The 22,902-nt window shown below is 41.4% G+C and overlaps 1 long non-coding RNA gene across 2 annotated transcripts in view; it reads left to right on the plus strand.

Moving 5' to 3' along the window:
* LOC127487367 (uncharacterized) overlaps positions 1-22,902 on the plus strand; it is a 334,927-nt gene that overhangs the window by 24,554 nt on the left and 287,471 nt on the right. For both annotated transcript variants that reach the window (XR_011378078.1, XR_011378077.1), the window contains exon 3: positions 11,310-11,389. This is a non-coding gene — a long non-coding RNA (uncharacterized lncRNA). The remainder of the gene's footprint in view (positions 1-11,309; positions 11,390-22,902) is intronic.

The raw sequence follows: 22,902 nt of genomic DNA on the forward strand, positions 1-22,902 counted from the left end.
AATAGAGATAGTTTGACTTCCTTTTTCCCCATTTGTATCCCTTGATTTCTTTTTCTTGCTTAATGGCTCTGACTAAAACTTCCAGGACTGTCCTGAATAGCAATGGTCAGAATGGACATCCATGTCTGGTTCTGGATTTCAGTGGGAATGCTTCCAATTTTCCCCCATTCAGTCGGACTCTGGCCATGAGTTTGTCATAAATTGCCTTGATTGTGTTGAAGAATGTTCCTTCTATACTCAATTTGCTTAGCATTTTCAATATGAAAGGGTGTTGAATTTTATCAAATGTTTTCTCTGCATCTGTTGATATAATCATATGGTTTTTGTTCTTCAGTTTGTTAATGTGATGTATCATATTTTATTTGTGAATGTTGAATCATTCATGCGTACCCTGGATAAACCCCACTTGGTCTGGGTGGATGATCTTTCTGTTGTATTGTTGGATTTGATTGGCCAGAATTTTGTTGAGGACTTTTGCATTTATTTTCAACCTGGAAATTTGTCTGTAGTTCTCTTTCTCTGTTGCATCTTTTCTGGGTTTAGGAATTAAGGTGATGCTGGATTCATAGAAAGAATTTGGGAGGATTCCCTCTCTTTTAATAGTTTTGAATAGCTTAAGAAGAATTGGAGTTAGTTCTTTAAATATCTGGTAGAATTCAAGTGGAGCTGTCTGGTCCTGGGCTTTTCTTTTTTGGGAGGGTCTTCATTCATCATTGAATTTTTATCTTGTTTATGGATCTGTCTAGGATTTCTGTGTCTTCATGTCTCAGTTTATGTAGATTGTATATGTCTAGGAACCTGTCCATTTCTTCTAGGTTTCCCGATTTGTTGGCATACAGCTCTTTGCAGTAATTTCTGCTGATTCCTTTCATTTCTGTACTGTCTGTTGTTATGTTTGCTTCTTCATCTCTAATTTTATTGATCTGGGTCTTTTCACTTTTTTTTTTGTTAATTGGGCCAATGTGTGTCAATTTTCTTCATTTCTTTCAAACAATCAGCTCTTTGTTTTGCTGATCTTTAATATTTTTGTGGGGAAGGGTTCAACTGCTTCATTTCCTCTCTAATTATAAGCTATCCTCCATCACCTTCCTGGGCCGCAGCAGAGAGCTGGAAGAGGAGCAACCTGGACTAGAACCTGGTGCCCATATGGGATGCCAGAGCTGCAGGTGGAGGATTAACCAAGTGAGCCACGGCGCCGGCATCTTTTCATGGATTTTTAAAATGGAGGTATAAAAAATTTATTGAGGAATTCCAGGCAACATAAAAAGGAGGATGTGAGATTTTTTGTTCTACTTAACACTATTGGTTGAATTCTGTAATTAATACACAGTTATTCTTAAGTGTTGAAACATAACTGAAAAGTGATCCCTGTTATATATAAGAGTGGATATAAGAGAGGGAAGAGATGTACAATTTGTGACATGCTCAATCAGACTTGCCCCAAATAATAGAGTTAGAAATGTGCCAGGGGATTCCAATTCAATCCCATCAAGGTGGCATGTACCAATGCCATCCCACTAGTCCAAGTGATCAATTTCTGATCACAATAAATCATAGTGATAGGTCTAAGTGAAATGGATCACATAAACAAGTCTAGTGTCTGCTAAGCCTAACTAGTAGAATAAAAAAGGGAGAGAACGATCCAATATGGGAAGCGGGATACACAGCAGACTCATAGAATGGCAGATGTCCTAAACAGCACTCTGGCCTCAGAATCAGCCCTTAAGGCATTTGGATCTGGCTGAAGAGCCCATGAGAGAACTTTATGCATGGAAAACCAAGACACTCTGGCAAAAAAAAAAAAAACCTAAATGAAAGATCTTTGCAAGTGAGATCCCAATGGAAAGAACAGGTCATCAAAGAAGGAGATACCTTTCTCTGAAGGAAGGAGAGAACTTCCACTTTGACTTATACCTTGTCTAAATATGATCAGAGTTGGTGAACTCAGGGGGCTTCCTAGCCTTGGAAACTCATGACAAGAGCCTAGGGTGATTACTGATGTCATAAACAAGAGTGTCAATTTGTTAAGTCAACAACAGGAGTCACTGTGCACTTACTCCTCTTGTAGGATCTCTGTCCTTAGTGTGCTGTACATTGTGATTTAATGCTATAACTAGTACTCAAACAGTATTTTTCACTTTGTGTTTCTGTGTGGGTGCAAACTGTTGAAATCTTTACTTAATATATACTAAATTGATCTTCTGTATATAAAGAGAATTGAAAATGAGTTTTGATGTGAATGGAAGGGGAGAGGGAACGGGAGAGGGGAGGGTTGAGGGTGGGAGGGAAGTTATGGGGTTGGGAAGCCATTGTAATCCATAAGCTGTACTTTGGAAATTTATATTCATTAAATAAATGTTAAAAAATCAAAATCAAAAACAAAACAAAAAAACTAAAAAACTTAGTTCAGAGATGGGCCAAGGACCTAAATAGACATTTTCAAAAAGAGGAAATCCAAATGGTCAAATGACATGTGAAAAAATGTTCAGGATCACTACCTGTCAGGGAAATGCAAAACAAAAGTACAGTGAGGTTTCATCTCAACCCAGTAAGAATGGTTTTCATACAGTAAGCAACAAAGAACCAATGCTATTGAGGATGTGGGGAAAAAGGTACCCTAATCCACTGTTGGTGGGAATGTAAACTGGTAAAGCCACTATGGCAGACAGTATGAAGATACCTCAAAAATCTGAATATATACCTACCATATGACCCAGTGATTCCACTTCTGGGAATTTACCCAAGGGAATTGAAATCAGTAAACAAAAGAGCTATCTGCACCTCCATGTTTATTGCAACTCCATTCACAATAGCTAAGATATGGATTCAACCTAAATGCCCATCAACTGAAGACTATATAAAAATTATGGGATATGTATATTATGGAATACTATATAGTGGTAAAAAATGAAATCCTTTCATTTACAACACAGTGGATGAATCTGGAACACATTATACTTAGTGAATTTAGCCAGTCCCAGAGGAATAAATACCATATGTTCTCTCTGATCTGTGAGAACTATTAGAGTACCTACAACAAAATCTATAGAAGTGAAATTGACACTTCGGGAAGGGATGTCTTGAGCTGCCCTTGTCTTGACTGTTGAGGAACAGTTGTGTTCTTTGTTCTTTTTTTTTTTTTCTTCATACTATTTGTTGAACTCTTAACATAGTTATTCATATGTGTATAAAGTCAATTGAAAATAGATCTCAGTAAAAAATAAGAGTGGGACTAGTAGAGGGGGTAGGAAGTTTGTGACTGTAAAGATATATAGTTCTGCATACATTCCCATGGACTTACATCTAAGGATACAGTTTAAAACTTATCATGGAACTCAAAATCCCATTAATATATTGGTAAAAATGCCATCTTAATTTTAAAGTGATCATGTTAATTATTAAAGTGAACATACAGATAGGATTAACTGTTAAAGAGATCATATAAATAGGATCAAGTGCCTGGCAGTAATAATAGAATTATAAAGGAGAGAAGTCCAATATGGGAAGCAGTCCACACAGTGGACTCATAGAATATCAATTGCTTTAAGTAACACTCTGACCTCAGAAATCAGCCCTTAAGTCTTCCTTGTCTTGCTGAAAGGCCCTTGAGAGCATTTCAGGCAGGGAAAGCCAAAACACTGTCCAAAAAATTATCTATATGAAGGATCTCTGTGAGTGAGACCCCAGTGGAAAAAGTGGCCATAAAAGAAGGATGTATTTTTCTCTAAATGGAGGAGAGAATTTCCACTTTGCTTATGGCCTTGTCTAAATATTGATGGAGTCTATGAATTCAAAAGACTTTCATAGCCTAGGCAGCTCATTTCAAGAGCCTCTGGTGGTCACTCACTTCATACTTCAGTGTTAATTGTTAACAACATGTGCACTAACTTCACATGCAGGGCCTCAATGAATTGTCTTGAGAGTTAACTGTAAAACCAATTCTCAAATAGTTTTTTTTGTGTGTGTAATTGTTGAATGTGTACATAGTTAATTGAAAATGAATCTTAATGGAGAATGGGATTGGCAAGGGGAGAAGGTGGAGGTGGGGGGTGGGAGTGTTGGTGGGCGGGCTGGTATGGTGGGAAGAATAACTGTATTCCTGAAGTTGTACTTATAGAATTGTATTCCTTAAAAATTAATTAAAAAGAAATAATGAGAAAAAGAAAACATGGTTAATGGGTTAAGGATATGGACTTGATCTAATTATGGCCCTTGAGATGTACATTAGGGGGGAAGTCTTTAGGTCACTGGGGATGTGTACTCAGACGATGGCTTTCTTGAGGGAGCTGATTATTTCTGAGTTGAGGTTCTGCCTGCCCAGCTTCTCTCTCTCTTCTTCCTGGCTTGCTATGTGATTGTTCGTCCAAGTCTGCTATGACCGTCCTGTGTCAGACACTGAACTCTGGAGTCACCCAGTGCTGAATTGTAATCTCCAAACCATACATTGAAATAAACCTTTGATTTCCCAAGAAGCTCCTCTCAGGTATTTTAAGTAATGCAAATTAAACTAATACAGAGGGCTTATATCTGCTCTGGACAACAGGAAAAACAGAAAAAAAATATATAATAGAAATTATCCTTCAAGGAAATTCTCCTATCGTGTTAGTTTTCTGAGAGTTTTTAATTATTGGTTGGTTTAAACATTTGTCAGTACTTTTCCCACATTCATTAAGATAATAATATTTTTAAAATATGATTAAACCTGTGGACATGGTAAATTACATTAATTTTCAAATATTGAACCAATCTTTCATTCTTGGAATAAATATCACCTAGTTATAGTTTATTCTTTTTAACATATTGCTGGGTTTAATTTGCTGATATTTTGTTGAGAATATTTATGGTTATTATTATGTATAGTTCATAGTTCATTCTCTCTTGTAACATCTTTGTTTCATTTTAATGTCATAGTAAATCAAATCTCATATAATGAATTAGGAAATGTTTTCCATTTTCTGATCCAGGTGTGTTGAATTGTTATTTTTTATTAAGTGTTTGGAGGAATGTCAGTGAAGTCATCTAGGCATGGAATTTTCTTTATTATAATATTTTAACCTATGTATTTGTTTTCAAAACAGATGTAGGCTTTTTCAGATTATTTTTTTCCCAAGGCACATTTGTAATAAACTTCTTTTTTTAAAAGGCTCATTTTATTTATTGGAAAAGCAGCATTGGGGAGGGGGGAGAAACACACAGATGCACATACGTGTACACGCACACACACACACACAGAGATCTTATATCTGCTGGTTCACTCCACAAATGGCCATGATGGCCATGGCTGGACCAGACCAAAGCTAGGAGCCAGGAGCTTCCTCTGGGTCTCCCAGATGGTTTCAGGGGCCCAAGACTTGGGCCACTGACACTGCCGCTTTCCCAGGATCATGAGCAGGGAGCTGGATCAGAAGTGGAGTAACTGGGACCCAAACCAGTGCCCATGTGGGATGCTGGTATCTCAGCCAGCAGCTTTACTGTCTAAGCTACAATGTTGGCCTCAGGTTATTTCTTTCTGAGTGAACTTTGGTAGTTTATGTCTGTCAAAGAATTTTCCCATTTCATGTGTGTTTCCAAATTTATTGGTACAGTATTATCCATAAAATTCCCTTATTTTCCTTTTAATGTTTGTAGAATCTGTAGCAATGTCTCTTAATTGCTGATATTGGTAATTTATAATCTTTCTCCCTCTCTCTCCTGTCAATTTGACTACAGGTTTATTAGTTTTATTTTTAAATGTAATTTATTTTCATTTTTATTTGAAAAGGGAAGGATGGGTAAGGTATCTTCATTGCTGTTTACTCCCCAAATGCTCCCATTCCCAGGGCTGTGCCAGGCCAAGTCCAGGATGCCAGAACTCAGTCTGAGGCTCCCTCGTGGGAGGCAGGTAGTCCAGTACTTGAGTGATCACCTGATCACCTGCTGCCTCCTGGCATGCTCATCAGCAGGAGTATGAACTCTGGAAGTGGAGCCGTGACTCAGAGCTAAGCACTCCAGTGTGGGATGTGAGCACCTCAACCAGCATCTTAATCACTCTGCCAAATACATGCCCAAGGAACTGGTTTCAAACATTATATTTGCGGATCACAGTTCCACTAATCAGACATTATTAGCTGAAAGATGATGTTAAAAGACATTGATTTAGAAAGTTAACATCAAGTTTACTAGTTTTATTGAGGTTTTCAAACAATCAGCTCTCAGTTTCCTTCACTTTACTCTCTCTTGTTTTTCAATTTCATTGACACTTATTCTAATTGTTTCCTCTCTTTTTATTTATTTAGGTTTACTTTGCTCTTTTGTTGCCATTTTTCCCCCAAAGAAACCTTTTATTTAAGGAATACAAACTTCATGCATTTCATAAGTACAAATTTAGGAATATAGTTAGTCATTCTTCCCACCATATTGCCCTCCCACCTCTCCTCTTCCTCCCTCTCCCATTCCCAGTCCTATTCTCCAGTAGGATCCATTTCCAATTAATTTTATACACAGAAGACCAACTCTGCACTCAGTAAAGAGTTCAACAATTTGCACACACACACACATATGCACACAAAATTGTTCCTCAACAGTCGAGACAAGAGCCATTCAAAGTCATTGCATCTCAAAGTTAATTTCACTTCTTCCGTTTTTTTTTTGAAACTTAATTGACTTTAAAGAAGTACTCTAGAATGATACATCTTTTGTGAGCACTTAGACATAACTATAACTTATGAGACATAAGAATACCCTCCACTTAATACGTTAAAAGAAAATAAGTCCTTGAGAGTGAGTTTTATCATTAATTAAGGAGGTACCTACAAAAACAAGTGATGGAGTTGTACACTTAGGCATAACTAAAAATTATGAGACATAAAATATCCTACATTTTATACACTAAAATGAAATAAATATTTGAGAACAAGTTTCACTGTTAACTCTCATAATACAGCTCTTTGAGGACAGAGGTCCTACATGGGGAGTTAGTGCACAGCGGCTCCTGTTGTTAATTTAACAACACTCTTATGTATGACGTCAGTGACCACTCGAGGCTCTTGACATAGGCTGCCTAGGATATAAAAGCCTTTTGAATCCACAAACTCCGTCAATATTTAGATAAGTCCATAAGCAAAGTGGAAGTTTTCTCCTTCAGAGAAAAGTACCTCCTTCTTTGATGACTACTTTTTTTCACTGGGGTCTCATCCACAGAGGTCCTACATGTGGGACATTTTTTTTGCCACAGTGTCTTGGCTTTCCATGCCTGAAATGCTCTCATGGGCTATTCAGCTAGACCAGAATGCATTAAGAGCTGACTTTGAGGTCAGAGTTGTTGCTATTTTCTTAAGGGAGAAATATAGATAATTAATTTGAGACCTTTCTTCTTTTGTTACATTAGCATTTAATTCTATAAATTTCCTTCTAATCACTCACTTTGTTATGTCCCACACATTTTGATATGGTGTATTTTATTTTTAATTAATTGGAAACATCTTTTAGCTTTCTTGTGATCTCTTTTTACCTGGGGTTATTCAGAAGACAATGCTTACTTTTGAAATATCTGAAGTATTTGGGAATGTTCCTTGTATCTTTGTGTTATTTACTTAGAAATTCTGGTATTTCTGGTGTCTGGTCCTTTCTGTCCTGCTTTAGTAATTGTGAATGCTTGGTGACCTTATTGAGGGAACTGAGCTTTCCTGCACAGTGTGCATCTTCCTGTCGCTCACTGTGCTCCAGGTCTTATCTCAGGCAGTGCTGTTAAGGAGTAGGCAGACCGTATGAAGGAATCAGGTACAGCAGGTCTGGGCTCTGGTCAGCTCCTGCTCAACAAAATATGAACTTGTCTGACTACCTTAACAGAGTCTCAGTTTTCTATCTGAGAAGTGGGCATCATAATTCTTTTTTGATTATATCACAGGGTTTTTGTAAATACCAAATGAGGTAATTAGGCAGTGTTGATAACTAGTAAGCATGTAAATGGAAGATGTTACCGTTGTTGGGATACATTCCCAATGTGTAGAATTATTCATCATGTAGTCCTTCATTAGAATTGGGCTTCAGTGTTTAAACAGATCTTTATAAAGGTCTCACTTTAATGATAGGCGGACAAAAGTGAATGTTAAAATATAAAAATAGAAGATTAAAGATGATATTCACTTCATTAACTTGTAATAACCAAATTTATAACTAAGAGATATGTGATTATGTAGAATAGCTACCTGATTGAATGAGAAAATGGGTATAATTTTGTGGATATTTTAATTAATGAACAAGCTAAATATCATTTTGGAAATCTGTACTGAGTGAAAGGTGGGTCACTCGGCCTCAAAATGATATTTGGTTATAAGTGTTTTCTGAGGTTTCTGAAGTCCATGTTCTTTTTTTTTTATTTGACAGATAGAGTTAGACAGTGAGAGAGAGACAGAGAGAAAGGTCTTCCTTCCGTTGGTTCACTCCCCAAATGGCTGCCATGGCCGGCGCGGCACAGATCCAAAGCCAGGAGCCAGGTGCTTCTTCCTGGTCTCCCATGCGGCAGGGGCCCAAACACCTGGGCCATCCGTCACTGCCTTCCCGGGCCACAGCAGAGAGCTGGACTGGAAAAGGAGCAACTGGGACTAGAACCTGGTGCCCATATGGGATGCCGGCGCCAAAGTGGTTGATTAGCCAGGTGAGCCATGGCACCGGCCCCTGAAGTCCATGTTCTTAATTCAGCTAGTTCACCTGATATGTACAGAGGACTTACTCTGTATGTCTCCTGAGATCATCTTGCACGAGATTAGTCAGACTGAATTACATTTGATATCTCAGCTTTAAATAAAAGAGAAAGCCCCAAAGGGAAAAACTATGGAGCTCCTTGTCTGTGTACCTTGTCTACTGTCTGCAATTCAGTGGTTTTAGAGATAATTATAGCAAAATGGGAGTTGGAGAGGAGTCCCGCTGGAGGAATCCTTGGCTACCCTGTCTGCTTTCCTGTGATTTGAGAATAAGGTTTATGGTAGCAACCAAGAAAAGCTTTCAAGTCTTTTTTGTGTATTTGTTTTAAAAAACTGACCATAGTCTGCTCTCCTGGGAGTCCAGGTGCCTTCACTTTTTTATTCATTCAGCAAACTACTGGCAGTTGTTGTAGGCACTGCACCATTACTGAGAGATAAGCAGAGTCAAAGTTCATGCTCACTCATGAAAGACTCCTTCTGTATGGGCAGGAATTTGGTAGACAAGGGCACAAAGAAGATGATAGCATTCTGAGCTCTCTGAAGGTTGCAGATCAGGGTGTAGCCTGAGAGTGAGTCTAGCTGGAACCTGTTTCCCTGAGCAAGATTGGGCCATAGTGGAGCTTGTTGGTTCATACAATCTGTGGTTGTGTTGCCAGAACGTTGGCAGAAGAGTAACAAACTGCAAATTCTAAAATATTTATCACCTAGATGTTCATAGTTAACAGAAAATATGTGCCAACCCCTAGTCTAGGGGATGTGGAAGAGGGGCCCAGGGAAACTTCTTGGGGTAGAAGTTGTGCTGAGGCTATTTGATGAGGTATGGTCAGGCCTGGGAGGGGCCTGGATTAGGGCCCAGAGCTCAGTGTGAGATTGGCCAAGGCCACTGAGCAGAGCTCCTAAACATTGTTATACACAGGACCCCCTGGACAGGATGGTGGAATCCTTAGATATTTTCCCAGACGATTTATTTTTTAAAATATTTATTTATTTGAGAGGCAGAGTTATGGGGTGGGGGAAGAGGGGAGAGGGGAGAGGGTGAGTGAGAGGGTGAAGGTGAGGGAGAGGGAGAGAGTTCTTCCATCTGCTGGTTACTTCCCAAATGGCTGCAATGGCTGGAGCTGGGCTGGTCGGAAGCCAGGAGCTGGACACTTCTTCAGGGTCTCCCATATGAGGCATGGGCCCAAGTACTTGGGCCATCCTCTGCTGCTTTCCCAGGTGTGTTAGCTGGCAGCTGGATCAGAAGTGGAGAGGCTAGGACTCCAAACAAAGCCCATATGGATGCTGGTGTTGCAGGCTGTGGCTTTACCTGCTGCACCACAATGCCAGCCTCAGAGAATATTTTTGAGGGCATAAAATAAAAGATACATGGTTCAAAAGGAAATTGAATGCAATGGAAATGCTTTTATAATGAAAATATCATTTTTATGAAATTATAATTAATTGTATATAAACATAAAATTATATATAGTGATATAAATATACTTCACAAATATATTTTATGAAATGGTATGATAGCACAGTTATCAAAATATTATAAAATCTGTATTGTGAGCTTCTGTACTAACACAGTAAACAACATGATATAGAAGTCAGTCTCAAGACTACTGTAATTTGAATTTTATTTGTTTATTTATTTGAAAGGCAGAGAAAGAGATTTTCCATCTTATGGTTCACTCCATAAGATGCTGGGATTGAGGCTGGGAGCCAGGAACTCATTCTGAATCTTGTACACGGGTGGCAGGAACTCAAATACTTGAGCTGTCACCTCTTGTCTCCCAGGTTGTATGTTTTTAGGAAGATGGAATTGAAAGTAGAGATGAGACTTAAACTCTGGCACTCTGATACAGGATAAAGGTGTCCAAGTGGCTTCTTAGACACTATACCATTCACACCCAAGTAGCTTTAATTTTAAATGACACACAAGAATAAATATAGGGGCTGGCATTGTGGTGCAGTGGGTAAAGCCGCTGCCTACAGTGCGAGCATCCCATATGGGTGCTGGTTCTAGTCCTGGCTGCTCCACTTGCAATCCAGCTCTCTGCTGTGGCCTGGAAAAGCAGATGATGGCCCAAGTCCTGGGGCCCCTGCGCCCACGTGGGAGACCTGAGAGAAGCTCCTGGCTTCGGATCGGCATATCTCTGGCTGTTGTGCCAGTTGGGGAGTGAACCAGTGGTTGGAAGACCTCTCTCTCCCTGCCTCTCCTTCTCTCTCTGTATAACTCTGACTTCCAAATAAATAAATAAATAAATCTTTAAAAAATAAATATAATTTCAAAACATCAGCAGAAACTATAATTTGATGTCTAACTGTCTGTGATTGCTATTAGCATGTAGGTTCTGGGTACTGCTCAAACAGCTTTCTCTGCTGCCTGTATTCACAGCTGAAGGAGATGCTAGATTTTAAGCAGAGGCAGTAAAATCTAATGAAGATGAACTTTTCCTGTGTAAGCTCATGGGTGCCTGGCCTTTAAGCAGGTCTCTGATGGGTTCTGACTTGTATGTCAAATTGTTCTTTCTTGCTGCTCTGTGGAGAACCAAGGAGAAGCCAGAGTGAACCAGGAAGACCAGTGATGGTTGGTGATTTTCATTATATTGCTAATCTTGTTTTGTGTTGCTTTGCTCTTTTCAGAACTGAGGAAGTGAAGTTGAACCACAACGAACTTGAAATTCAATGTGTTAGAGTCACCATTCTTGACTGTGTCCTTAACAGTAAGTAATTTTCTTTTCGTCCTCCGTGTCACATTTAATTCATCTGGAAATTCAGAGGCTTGAATTAGACAGGCTTAGATGTTCATACAAACTTCAGTATTCTGATTCTGTTTTGTATTTTGTTTAAATCACAGATTGCCATCAATAACTATTTTACTCAAACAGATAGAATGGAGTAGAATGAACTGTTCAGATCATATTAATGACTATGTGCTATTTGTCATTGCTTAAGGGATTAAGCCACAGTTAAGAAAAAAGAATGCTATCATTTTTAACTGACCAAAAGGACTAAATGGTAAAATGGAATTGTTCTTCCTCATTACAATATTCAGCTGGAATGAATCCCACATCTGTAGCCTTGTTTCCTTCTCTTGAATTTCTGTTTCTGGTCGCCACATTGCCATTACCTATGGAAATCAATATCTTTAACTGTTTCTAATATTTTCCATCTACAATTAAATGGTCTTGAGTTAATTCACGTTTTCTGTGAAATGTAGATCTTCTATATATTTAGTCTAAATCCATGAATGTTAATAGTTTTGTTGCACTATCTGATCAAGGTCATTATTATTTTATGTGGCTGAATCTCATTTGTAGCTTGCAAAAAAGCATTTTTTTCACTTAAGATAAATTAAAGGTGTTTATGATATTGGTGATGTGAAGAGGGAAACAGTATTTGAAGATGCTTTTTCCAATATGCCTATGATATTCAGGCCAAAAGTTCTTAAGGTTTTACCATTACCAATTATGATTCTCTCATTATTAAAATGCTCTCAGATTTCAATGAAATCAGAACAATCTGCATATGCACATATTGGCAAATTTCATTTGCTGTGTTTTAAAAACGTTAGTCCAAGGAAGATTCTGGTAATGGATGGATAATTTCTGCAGGTGTGGGACTGAACACCCCCAGACTGGTTGTGGGTGTGAGCACAGGAATCACTGGCAAGTGGAAACTCAGCAGTTTCCGGTGAAGATCCAGCTTGCTGAGAATTGATCCTTTCTGTCTTGCTTCTTGGCCCTGACCTTCTGTGTCTCCAGAGGGAGTCTGTGTTCTTTGGTTTCCTCTTCATTTTGTAATATTCAAAAGTCAAGACATAGGTCAGCTCTGACTGGGTTGAATTGACAGATTTTTGCCTTTAGCTTCCAGAAATATTGAGCAAGACCTGAAATGCCAAGAATGCTGGACTAGGTATCAGGAGACGGAGGTCATGGCTCTAGAGCTTTCATAATATTAGGATGAGACTGCCACTTTGAAAACATATCTATTATTAAAAAGGCAATATTCTCATTCTTTCTGCTTAGATTTTTCTTCCATTGTTATTAATAGAAAAAATAAACACCTAGAATATTCATAAAGTTGAAAAATACTGGTCTTTGAATCACTGTTTTGTAAGGTACTGAAAAACAAAAACACATTTTCTGAATATAGTTTGACAAATAATTATTTTTGAAGATTTAATATTCCAAAGTTTACTCTGAAATAGGGTTGAATGTTTGAGTCAGTGTGTGCACACATATAAGTCATGTATAGCTGTATTGGTTCAATAGTTTTGCAAAACCTGAAACTCACATCTCTGTACATTTTTTGAAGTTGAGATGCATATATTCAGACAGTGGAAACCAGTGCAGTCAGTAAATATATACTACAGTCTGTAAGTTTTAGTTGGAAAGAAGTATTGCCTAGGAATGTACAAGGAATCCTTCGAAAAGTTAATGGAAAAATAGAATGAATGAAAAGATGTTTATTTTGGTGCAAAATTTTTAAAATCCATGCATGGAAAGGGTCTTCAAAAAGTTCATGGAAAATGAATATTATGAAAAAAACTATGTCTGAATTTAAAAATGTGTTTACTCCTATTGGCGAGAATTTTATTGAGGATTTTTGCATCTATGTTCATCAGGGATATTGGTCTGTAATTCTCTTTCAGTGCTGCATCTTTCTCTGGCTTAGGAATTAAGGTGATGCTGGCTTCATAGAAAGAATTTGGGAGGACTCCCTCTTCTTCGATTGTTCTGAATAGTTTGAGAAGAATTGGAGTTAGTTCTTCTTTAAACGTCTGGTAGAATTCAGCAGTGAATCCATCTGGTCCTGGGCTTTTCTTTGTTGGGAGGGCCTTTATTACTGTTTCAATTTCTGTCTCAGTTATGGGTCTGTTTAGGTTTTCGATGTCTTCCTGGTTCAATTTAGGCAGGTTGCATGTGTCCAGGAATCTATCCATTTCTGATAGGTTTCCCTGTTTGCTGGCATACAAGTCCTTGTAGTAATTTCTGTAATTGATGCACAGTTATTCTTAAGTGTTGAAAATTAACTGAAATGTGATCCCTGTTGAACATGGTGGTGGGAATGGGAGAGGGAAGAGATGTATAATTTGGGACATGCTCAGGCTGACTTGCCCCAAGTGGTGGAGTTGGAAGCATACCAGGGGATTCCAATTCAATCCCATCGAGGTGTCATGTACCAATGCCATCTCACTGTTCCAGGTGATCAGTTTCAGTTCACAGTTGGTCATGGTGAAGGGACTGGGAGTCAAAGGGAACACATAAACAAGTCTAGTACCTGCTAACACTAACCGATGGAATAAATAAAGGGGAGAGTGATCCAACATGGGAAGTGAGATACTCAGCAGACTCATAGAATGGCAGATGTCCTAAATAGCACTCTGGCCTCAGAATCAGCCCTAAAGGCATTCGGAGCTGGCTGAAAAGCTCATGAGAGTATTTCAGGCATGGAAAGCCAAGACACTCTGGCAAAAGATCTCTGCGAGTGAGATCCCAGTGGAAAGAACAGGTCATCAAAGAAGGAGGTACCTTTCTCTGAAGGGAGGAGAGAACCTCCACTTTGACTATGACCTTGTCTAAACAAGATAAGAGTCGGAGAACTCAGAGGGCTTCCATAGCCTTGGAAACTCATGACTGGAGCATAGGGAGATTACTGATGCCATAGACAGGAGTGTCAATTGGTAAAGTCAACAACAGGAGTCACTGTGCACTTACTCCTCATGTAGGATCTCTATCCTTAATGTGCTGTACATTGAGATTTAATGCTATAACGAGTACTCAAACAATATATTTCACTTTGTGTTTCTATGGGGGTGCAAACTGTTGAAATCCTTACTTAATGCATACTAAACTGATCCTCTGTAAAAAAAAAGAAAAAAAAAAAGAAAAAAAAAAAAAGAAATTATCAATTCCCAACTTGACTCTCACTGGGATTAAACATGACAATAGGTCTGCTCTGATTTCATCATCATTTAAAAAAATCATCTATTATTTTTCACTTTATGTTTCTGTGTGGGAGCAAACTGTTGAAATCCATACTTAATGTATACTAAGCTGATCTTCTGTATATTAAGATAATCGAAAATGAATCATGATGTGAATGGAAGGGGAGAGGGAGTGGGAAAGGGGAGGGTTGTGGGTGGGAGGGACGGTATGGGGGGGAAGCCATTGTAATCCATAAGTCGTACTTTGGAAAATTATATGCATTAAATAAAAGTTTAAAAAAATGTGTTTACTCCAAATATGAACTTTTAATTCTACTTTCCCCATGAACTATTTGAAGCCCCTCCTACACCTCTTAGGAAAAGTGTTGTGAATTTTAACTCTTCTGTGGATTCCACCCTGAGAGGATAACCGAGAACGCAGGGCCTTTGCATCTGATCAGGACCCCGTCCTAGCAATAAAGCATCATGGAGGAAATGTGGCAGAGAATTCTTTATCGTTTCTCTCTTCTGACATCCTTACCTCGCACTCTTATTTCTGTAGCCACGCTGGCTTTGCCTAGTCCCTTCTCCCTACGCAGGTCCTTTCCACAGCCCACTGCCTCTATTTGGGACTTTCTGTCCTATTTCCAACTTAACCCTTGCCCATCATTCACAGGTCAGCTCCAGCTCCTTCCGAAGAGAAGGCTTTGCTGACCTCCTTTAGTCAGATATTCATCTTATAGTTTCTCATAGCCCATGTAGCTGCCCTTTAGAAGTTTCTAGCAGTTTCTATTTCATATCACTTAGAGAGATGGTTTTATGTTAGTTGGGTTACATTGAGAGGTGCACATGTAGAACCGTGCAGAACAGCTGGGGGATTGGACTTTTCATTGGCTGTGCTTGTATGTCTGCCTTCTGTGTCTCTGTCTTTGGGTGCCTTACCAAAGGGCTGAGGGCAAGGGGTGTCTCTATTATGTCTTTGCAATGAAGTGTGAACTCCAGATATATAACCTCTCCTGGTGTCTTTGATACTTGGGTAAATTTCAGCATTGTTGTCTCTGTTACTTATTCCTAAGAGATGGAGGTTTCCCAGGCGACAGAGAGCTTTAACTCAAGACATTCCATTTATGGATATTCAAATTCTCTTTATTCTCTTTTTCCACAATCAAGAGAATCAGGGACACCTGTGATTGAGCTTCTCTCTTCCACGTAATCAACTCAGCAGTACTAGCATGTTTCTGAGATCTTCCCAGATCTCATTTTCTTTTAGCCTGGCCTTGTGTCCTGCGTTTCACTAACCTTGGTGGGAAGGATGCAACTTTAAAAGTATGACTGGAAATATATCTCTGCTTCAAAGATAAGGTCGACAGAGGGCGGAGACAACATCTTTATTTTCTTTAAAAATTTTTATTTTCAGGGCTGGCACTGTGGATCAGTAGATTAATCCTTTGCCTGTGGTGCCAGCATCCTGTATGGGTGCCGGTTTGAGACCTGGCTGATCCTCTTCCAATTTAGCTCTCTGTTATGGCATGAGAAAGCAGTGGAAGATGGACCAAGTGCTTTGGTCCCTGCACTTGCATGGGGGACCTGGAGGAATCTGCTGGCTTCATATTGGCTCAGCTCCAGTCTTTGTGGCCATTTGGGGAGTGAGCCAGCAGATGGAACACCTTTCTCTCTCTCCCTCTCCCTCTCACTGTCTGTAACTCTACTTCTCCAAAAAATATTTTCACCTTATTTGAAAGGCAGAGAGAGAGAGAGAGAGAGAGAGAGAGAGAGAGAGAGAGAAAGGAGCTTCCATCTGCAGGTTCATTCATGGCATGCCCACAATAGCCAGGGCTGAGACAGGCTGAAGCCAGGAACCTGGAACTTAGTCCAGGTCTCCCACATGGGTGGCAAGGGACTCAAGTATTGAGCCATCATCTTCTGCCTCACAGGATGCACATCAGCAGGAAGCTGGAAGGGAAGTGGAGGAGCTGGGACTTGAATCAGGCACTCTGATGTGGGATGTGGGTATCCCAAGCAGCATATTAACAGCTGTGCCAAATGTCTACTCCTGATGACACCTTTTCCATTTCCCCAGGGCCTAAACAGAGCCTTGTAGGACCTAAATATCTGTTTATGAATAAACACATGAATTAATGCATAACATCAAATATCAGATTTTTCTTGGCCAATACTTGTGTGAACACATCATAACAGGGCCAGTAGTACCACTAGATAAGTGATAAAATTGTGACAATGCCTTATACTGTGTTTGTTCAGTTTCTTGCATCACAAAGCACCTTCGTCTGTTGTCTCATTTCTCTTGGTCATTGTGTGAGGCTGATTCAGCAGCCATCACCAGCTCTGTTTGCAGAGGAGGGGACTCAGGTCCAAGTCACACAAAGCTGGAACTGAGTCAGGGCTTTGGATCTCTGAATGAGTGTCTCTTTGGCCTCAGGGTGGCCTTGGGTGGGATCTGAGAGCCTGCATGTCCCTAACAGGCTCAGGTATGGCGTTCTGCTGCATCCCATGACAAGGAGAGAGGACCTTGCAGAGTACAGGAGTGTCCCAGGGCTGCATCATAAAGAGCCTCAAACAGCATGGCTTGAAACAACAGCAACCTATTGCCTCTAGGTTCTGGAGTCTAAAAATCAAGGTGTGGGAAGGGCTGTTTCCCTCTGAGAACTGAGAGGGGAAAGTGTTGCGCCTTTTCCCATGCTCCTGGGGTTGTGTTGTCCATCTGGGCATTCTTGGCCTGAAGAAGCACACCCTTGTCTCTGCTTTTGTTGTCACACTGTGCTCTCCCTGTTGGGTATCCTTGCCTGGTCTTCTTTATAAGGACACTAGTGAAGTTGGATATGGGGCCCACCCTACTCCAGCACAACTTCATTTAATTAATTCTATGAACAATAGCTTTGTTTTCAAATAAGGTTACATGCTGTGGTACTGGGTTCTAGGACCTTTTGGGACATAATTCAGTCCATGACATAGTTTGGTTGGATTTCGAGCCTAGCTTCTGGAGAACAAGCGTCACAGTGTGCAGAGGGCAGACTCAGCTCATATTCCCTGGGGAACCAGGCCTGGCAGCTGCTGATTTGGGTGAGCATCCTTTGGCTTTTGAAAGGAGGAATGAGAAGCAATGTGCAGGACAGTCGGCAGGACCTCTAGGCTGGCCAGGAAGGGAGTGGTGAGGTGCTGGATTGCATGCTGTTTTGCTGAAATGACATTGATTTTTTGATTTGACAGCACTAGAAACATACAGGTTAAGAGACAAAACACAAACAACAAAAGTGAGACCCACAGACACTCTGAGACCATCCATAATGTGAATTTCTTTCTTTTACTCACCTCTGTGGAATTTTAATTCTGTCTTTCTCTTTTTTGAATGTATTCCTGAACGCATGCATCTATAGTTTTCTGGAAGAATTATAGGTTTTGAACTATAATTTTGAACTGTGATGTATTTGTAACATAGAGTAATAAGTTACATCTGTAGATTATCTGTTTATTATATCAATTATCCATTTTATTTTTAAACCAAGCAAAGTGGACGACATATTCTCTTTAGAAAGAGCAAAACAAACAAAAACCACAGAGAAAGTACACTGAACAATGAATGTATCTTTGATCTACTTTGGCACGTGAAATGGGCAGCCTACATCCACTCCAAAAAGTCACAACTGAAACCTTGCCTTAAAGAACTGTGTTTAAGCATTTAAGTGTCCTGAACACCTTTTTTTTTTAAATTCAAGTGAAGAGAGGATTACAGATTGGAGAATGTTCTGTGCTTAACAATTAAGTGAATTACTTGCTGGCTCATCTCTAACTTTAATTACTTTCTTTTTCTCAACTTTGCAATTAGCTGATGTTGCTACAAATTTTTTGTCACATACTTAATCTTTATATAGTGCTTTTGGCCAGAGTGCAGTTCAAGTCTGTGAACTACACTGATGTCTCTATCCATAGGAGAGGCTGTCTGGGTGGTAGTGTCTAGAGGTACACACTTACCCGTATTGGACAAGAGCAAGTGAGTTTTATTTTTGGTGCTCCCAGAATCTCCTGTACCTAGCAGGTGCACAGTGTCCTTGTGGCTGACCTTGGCTTTTACCTTTCTCTCTCACTTCTTTATATAGGATTTATTTTGCACCAGGAACTTGGTAAAACGTACATCTCTGAATCTTCTGCAGACATGCAAATATGATTCTGCCCAGTTAACAGATAATATAACAGAGTCTCAGAAAGGTTACATAATGTAGCTAAATAGGAAAGGGTCAGGATTCTATTCCTGATTGTCTTTTCTCCAAGCTATGTTCTCTGCTACTGCTTGTTCCCTCTCAATGCTGTACTGTCTGCACACTTCAGTGTTTGGTTGTTAGAGGATTGTTTGACATTGGGAGGAAGGAAGAGGTATGTGTTAGGTGCATACATGAGAAAGGGCCTGAGTTGGGAATTCATAAACTCCTCTGGAAGAAGAACGAAATTGTTTTGCAACCTGACTGTTGCAAGAGGATCCCCAACTTTTAAATTTAGGGAATTGGAGAGGGTGGACAAGGTCTGTTGATCATGTGTCCACATTGGCTAAGGTGAATTTGGAAAGATGTTCTCATTTTAGGGACTTGAATTGTTTCAGCTGCTGGAATGACAACCAGGTGTTCTGCAGACACTGGCATATACAAACTTAGTGATGAATCAGAGCAAAATGTGTAGAATCAAGATTTATTTATACACAGGCAGTGGTTGAAGTCAAAATGGAACTATCTGAAGCATGTCTTACCAAAATCTATAAATGCATTTCCCGACATATGGATGAGAACCCTGACACTCAGAATAATCAAGGAACTTGCTCAGATTCACCAAGAAAGTGTTTGGTTTCCCATTCCAAGGCCTTCTGTGGGCTTCTGTCCCTTTAACACAGGGGAGCAGCAGGCCCTAGCTGGAGGCTTACAGTAATATGGGAAGACAGATAGGATTAGATTTGTGCCCTGGAGACCAAGCACTCCCTGCCCCCTATGTGCTCCCACCTGTATCAACCCACCTGCCAATTAGACTAGGTAACCACTTCCCTTTTGGAAGTGGGTAAGAGGCTGGGGAGGGTGCTGGGCCTGCCCTTGCTCTCCCCTGTACCCCTTGGGCGGTGGCCACCTGGCCACTTCCCCCCTTTCCCTCTCAGCCATGCTGTTTGCCTGCTTGCTACTCTATTCGCTGCCACTCCTGTCGAGAGGTTTCTCCCCACAGATCTGGCCTGTGGACTCCCGCACGTAGGCCCTGATCTGCTCTTTGCCTGGTGTGGAACTCCTAGTTCATATTCCTGACCATCCTTCCCTTAATTAAAGCCATCTTGTTCCTGAGTATTTCTCTCACTCCCCCAAATTCTGTACCTTACCATGTTGTCTGTCTCATTTGAGCCAATAATTGGAATTCTTGTCTAAATAAATGGCAAGGACCCTTGAAATATTAATTTTAAAATATGCTCCTCAATAACAACAGGGCAGATGTCCACTTACTTGTCTGCTGTGAGCCCTGGATCAGTAAGACTCTCTGGTCCAGGTAGCATTATATAAAAACACCCTGAAGGGGAGGGTGTACCCTGATCTAGGATGAGTGCAGACTGTCTGTCTAAGGAGGCCTGTGCTAAGCATACCCAGTGGCTGGCAGTATTTTCCAGAGATATTTTTTTTTTTAAGATTTATTTATTTATTTGAAAGTCAGAGTTAGAGAGAGAGAGAGGGAGAGGTCTTCATCCGCTGGTTCACTCCCCAAATGGCTGTAACAGCCAGAGCTGTGCCAGGAGCCAGGAGCTTCCTCTGGGTCTCCCACGTGGGTGCAGGGGCCCAAGGACTTGGGCCGTCCTCCATTTCCCTCCCAGGCCATAGCAGAGAGCTGGGTCGGAAGTGGAGCAGCCAGGACATATGGACACCCATATGGATGCTGGCACTGCAGGTGGCAACTTTACCCTCTATGCCACAGTGCCAGCCCTGAGATATTTTCAAAACCAAGGAAAGTATCAAGACCAATAGAGGGAGGAGTGAACACATACACAACCCTGGCTGTCAGTTCACTTTTTGCCACGTTTTCTTTACATCTATAATTTCTGCTAAATAGTAAATTAGAAACACCAAGATACTTTTTAGTGGCCGGCTTACCTCGGACCCTTTTTGCTGACAGAATGATGAATGATAATGCTGAGACCAAAATAGGGATTTTAAAGCAAAAGTTTATTGAAATACCGTTCCAAGGGAGGGATGGGCCAGTTTAGAGGAAACAGGGCACATGTTCCTCCTTGTTTGTGGCTGCTATGCCTACCGTATCACTAGTTAATTGGTGAAGTGGCTGTGGTGCTCATGACAGGCATTTGTGATTGACAGCCAGAGCTGCATGCCCTGGGCTATCTGTGCTTATGGGTGTACAGTAGAATTTTCCCATTTGGTTGACCCCTCATTTTATCAGGATACTTCCACAATAAGTGGGAAATCTTGGGTGCGTTCTGGGAGGACATCAGGGCCCTTGGTTTCACCCCCAGGGAAGGGTCTCGTGGCACCCTCCAGTTGCTCATGTCTGATGATCGCCTGACACTTTCAGCATGATATTTGAGCACCAGAGAACTATCACTCAGTAAATGCACAGCTGAACGCATCCTGGGGTCTGAGCTCCAACCGGTCTGGGGTTCAGGGTCCCCTGCTGGTGCCCTCGGGCTCCGGTCTCCTCTCACACAGGTGCAGCACCCATGGTAGCTGTTCTTTACTCAGCACCCGCCACGGGCCAACCTTTACGTTCACGGCATTATGTAGTCCTCGCAGGCTTCTATCCTATTTAGTGGATTGTGTTGTTATTCCCACTTTATATGTGTAAAAGCCCCAAACACCTGAGACCTGCGTGGTCTGACTGATGTGTGCTGAGATCTCTGGCACCTGCATGGCTATGTCATCACACTATTTTCTTATAGCTTAGTCTGCAGCCATCTTACTGATGGAGTCCAGCCCTGTGTTTTTCCAACCAAAGACAACAGTGAGTGTTTCATCCTGGGGCATGGGAACAGCCGCCAAGGTGCACAGGATCCTCTGGCATCTGCCTCAGCACCACCCAGGGGGTGAAGCTTGGTGCTGCAGACCCCCGCTGAGGAGACCTGTGGAACCATGTGTTCCCTTGGGCTGTTTTTGGGTGCTGGGAAGTGGGGGCCACATGTTGTCTGGTGCTCGACTTGACGTCTTGTGGCCGCCCGCTGGGAAATGCTCCATTTGGACCTGGACTTTCCATGTGGTGAACGCTGGGGCAGTGAGGGCAGCGCTTGGCAGGCAGTGCCTGAGCAGGTGCACTGTACAAGCTCTTCCCTTCCCCTCGGCCGCTGGCGCATCCCGCCCAGGCCCTGCCGTGGCCCCTACCCCTCGCTCCACATCCAAGCCTCCCAGGAGGAGAGACACTGCCACAGAGGAAAAACCCCCTCACTGGGCCTGAGTGTTTCAGCCAGGACCGCTGAGGTCCTGCTCACAGGACCGTGGATTGGGTACTTCATAAACAAGAGAAATGTGTTTCTCATGGGTTTTTGAATCTGGGAAGTTCAAGTTCAAGGTGTCCTGGGGTGGAGCCCTTCTTGCTGCATCCTTGAGGGTATGATCCCCTCCATATCTGAGTCACCTCCCACTGAGGCCCTGCTGTGGATGCCAGCCTCGCCTTGGGGTCCAAGTGCCCACGGGAATTTTGGGGGGAGGCAGGTATTCAAACCACAGTTACACCTGAAAGAGCTCAGGGTTGTGCACCTGTTTTCCGGGGACTCCTTCACCTCAGGATTTATTTATTTTTCCCCCAACAGGGAACCTTCCTAGGGAAGGTTAAGTAAGGTGCCAAGGAGAGAGTGATGGTCTGGAATTTGAGTCCCACCCCCGGAGCTGGATATCGCTGGGAGGCAGAGCAGCCGACTGTTCTGTGCAAGAGCCTTGTCTGCAGACCAGCCTGGTCGGGCATTCTGCCTGCTGCCTGGCTGTGGTTCAGCAGACATTTTCTGGGAATTTCATTGACTCTTGCGTGCATCTATCGGTTTTTGACAGAGAATGGAGTTACGGCTTTTGTTGTTCTGAAACTGTGTGTTGCAGATTTATTCTCCATGGAGAAGGCAACTTTTTCTTTCCTAAGTTTGCAGATAGAGGCTAAACTGCGAAGTGGCACCTCATCCCGGATAGAGCCTGCCTGGCACCTTACTTCAGCCCCAGAGGCGAGGAATGATTTTGAGGAATCAGGGAGGCAGGAGGGCTGTGTTTCTTAGGAGTTGCCTTGCAGGCCTTCCGCAGCAGGCAGCTTTCCTAAGGGTATCTCAGAATATGGTGGGAAGCC

Source organism: Oryctolagus cuniculus, chromosome 8, assembly GCF_964237555.1.
Source record: "Oryctolagus cuniculus chromosome 8, mOryCun1.1, whole genome shotgun sequence".
In the NCBI taxonomy this organism is placed as follows: domain Eukaryota; kingdom Metazoa; phylum Chordata; class Mammalia; order Lagomorpha; family Leporidae; genus Oryctolagus; species Oryctolagus cuniculus.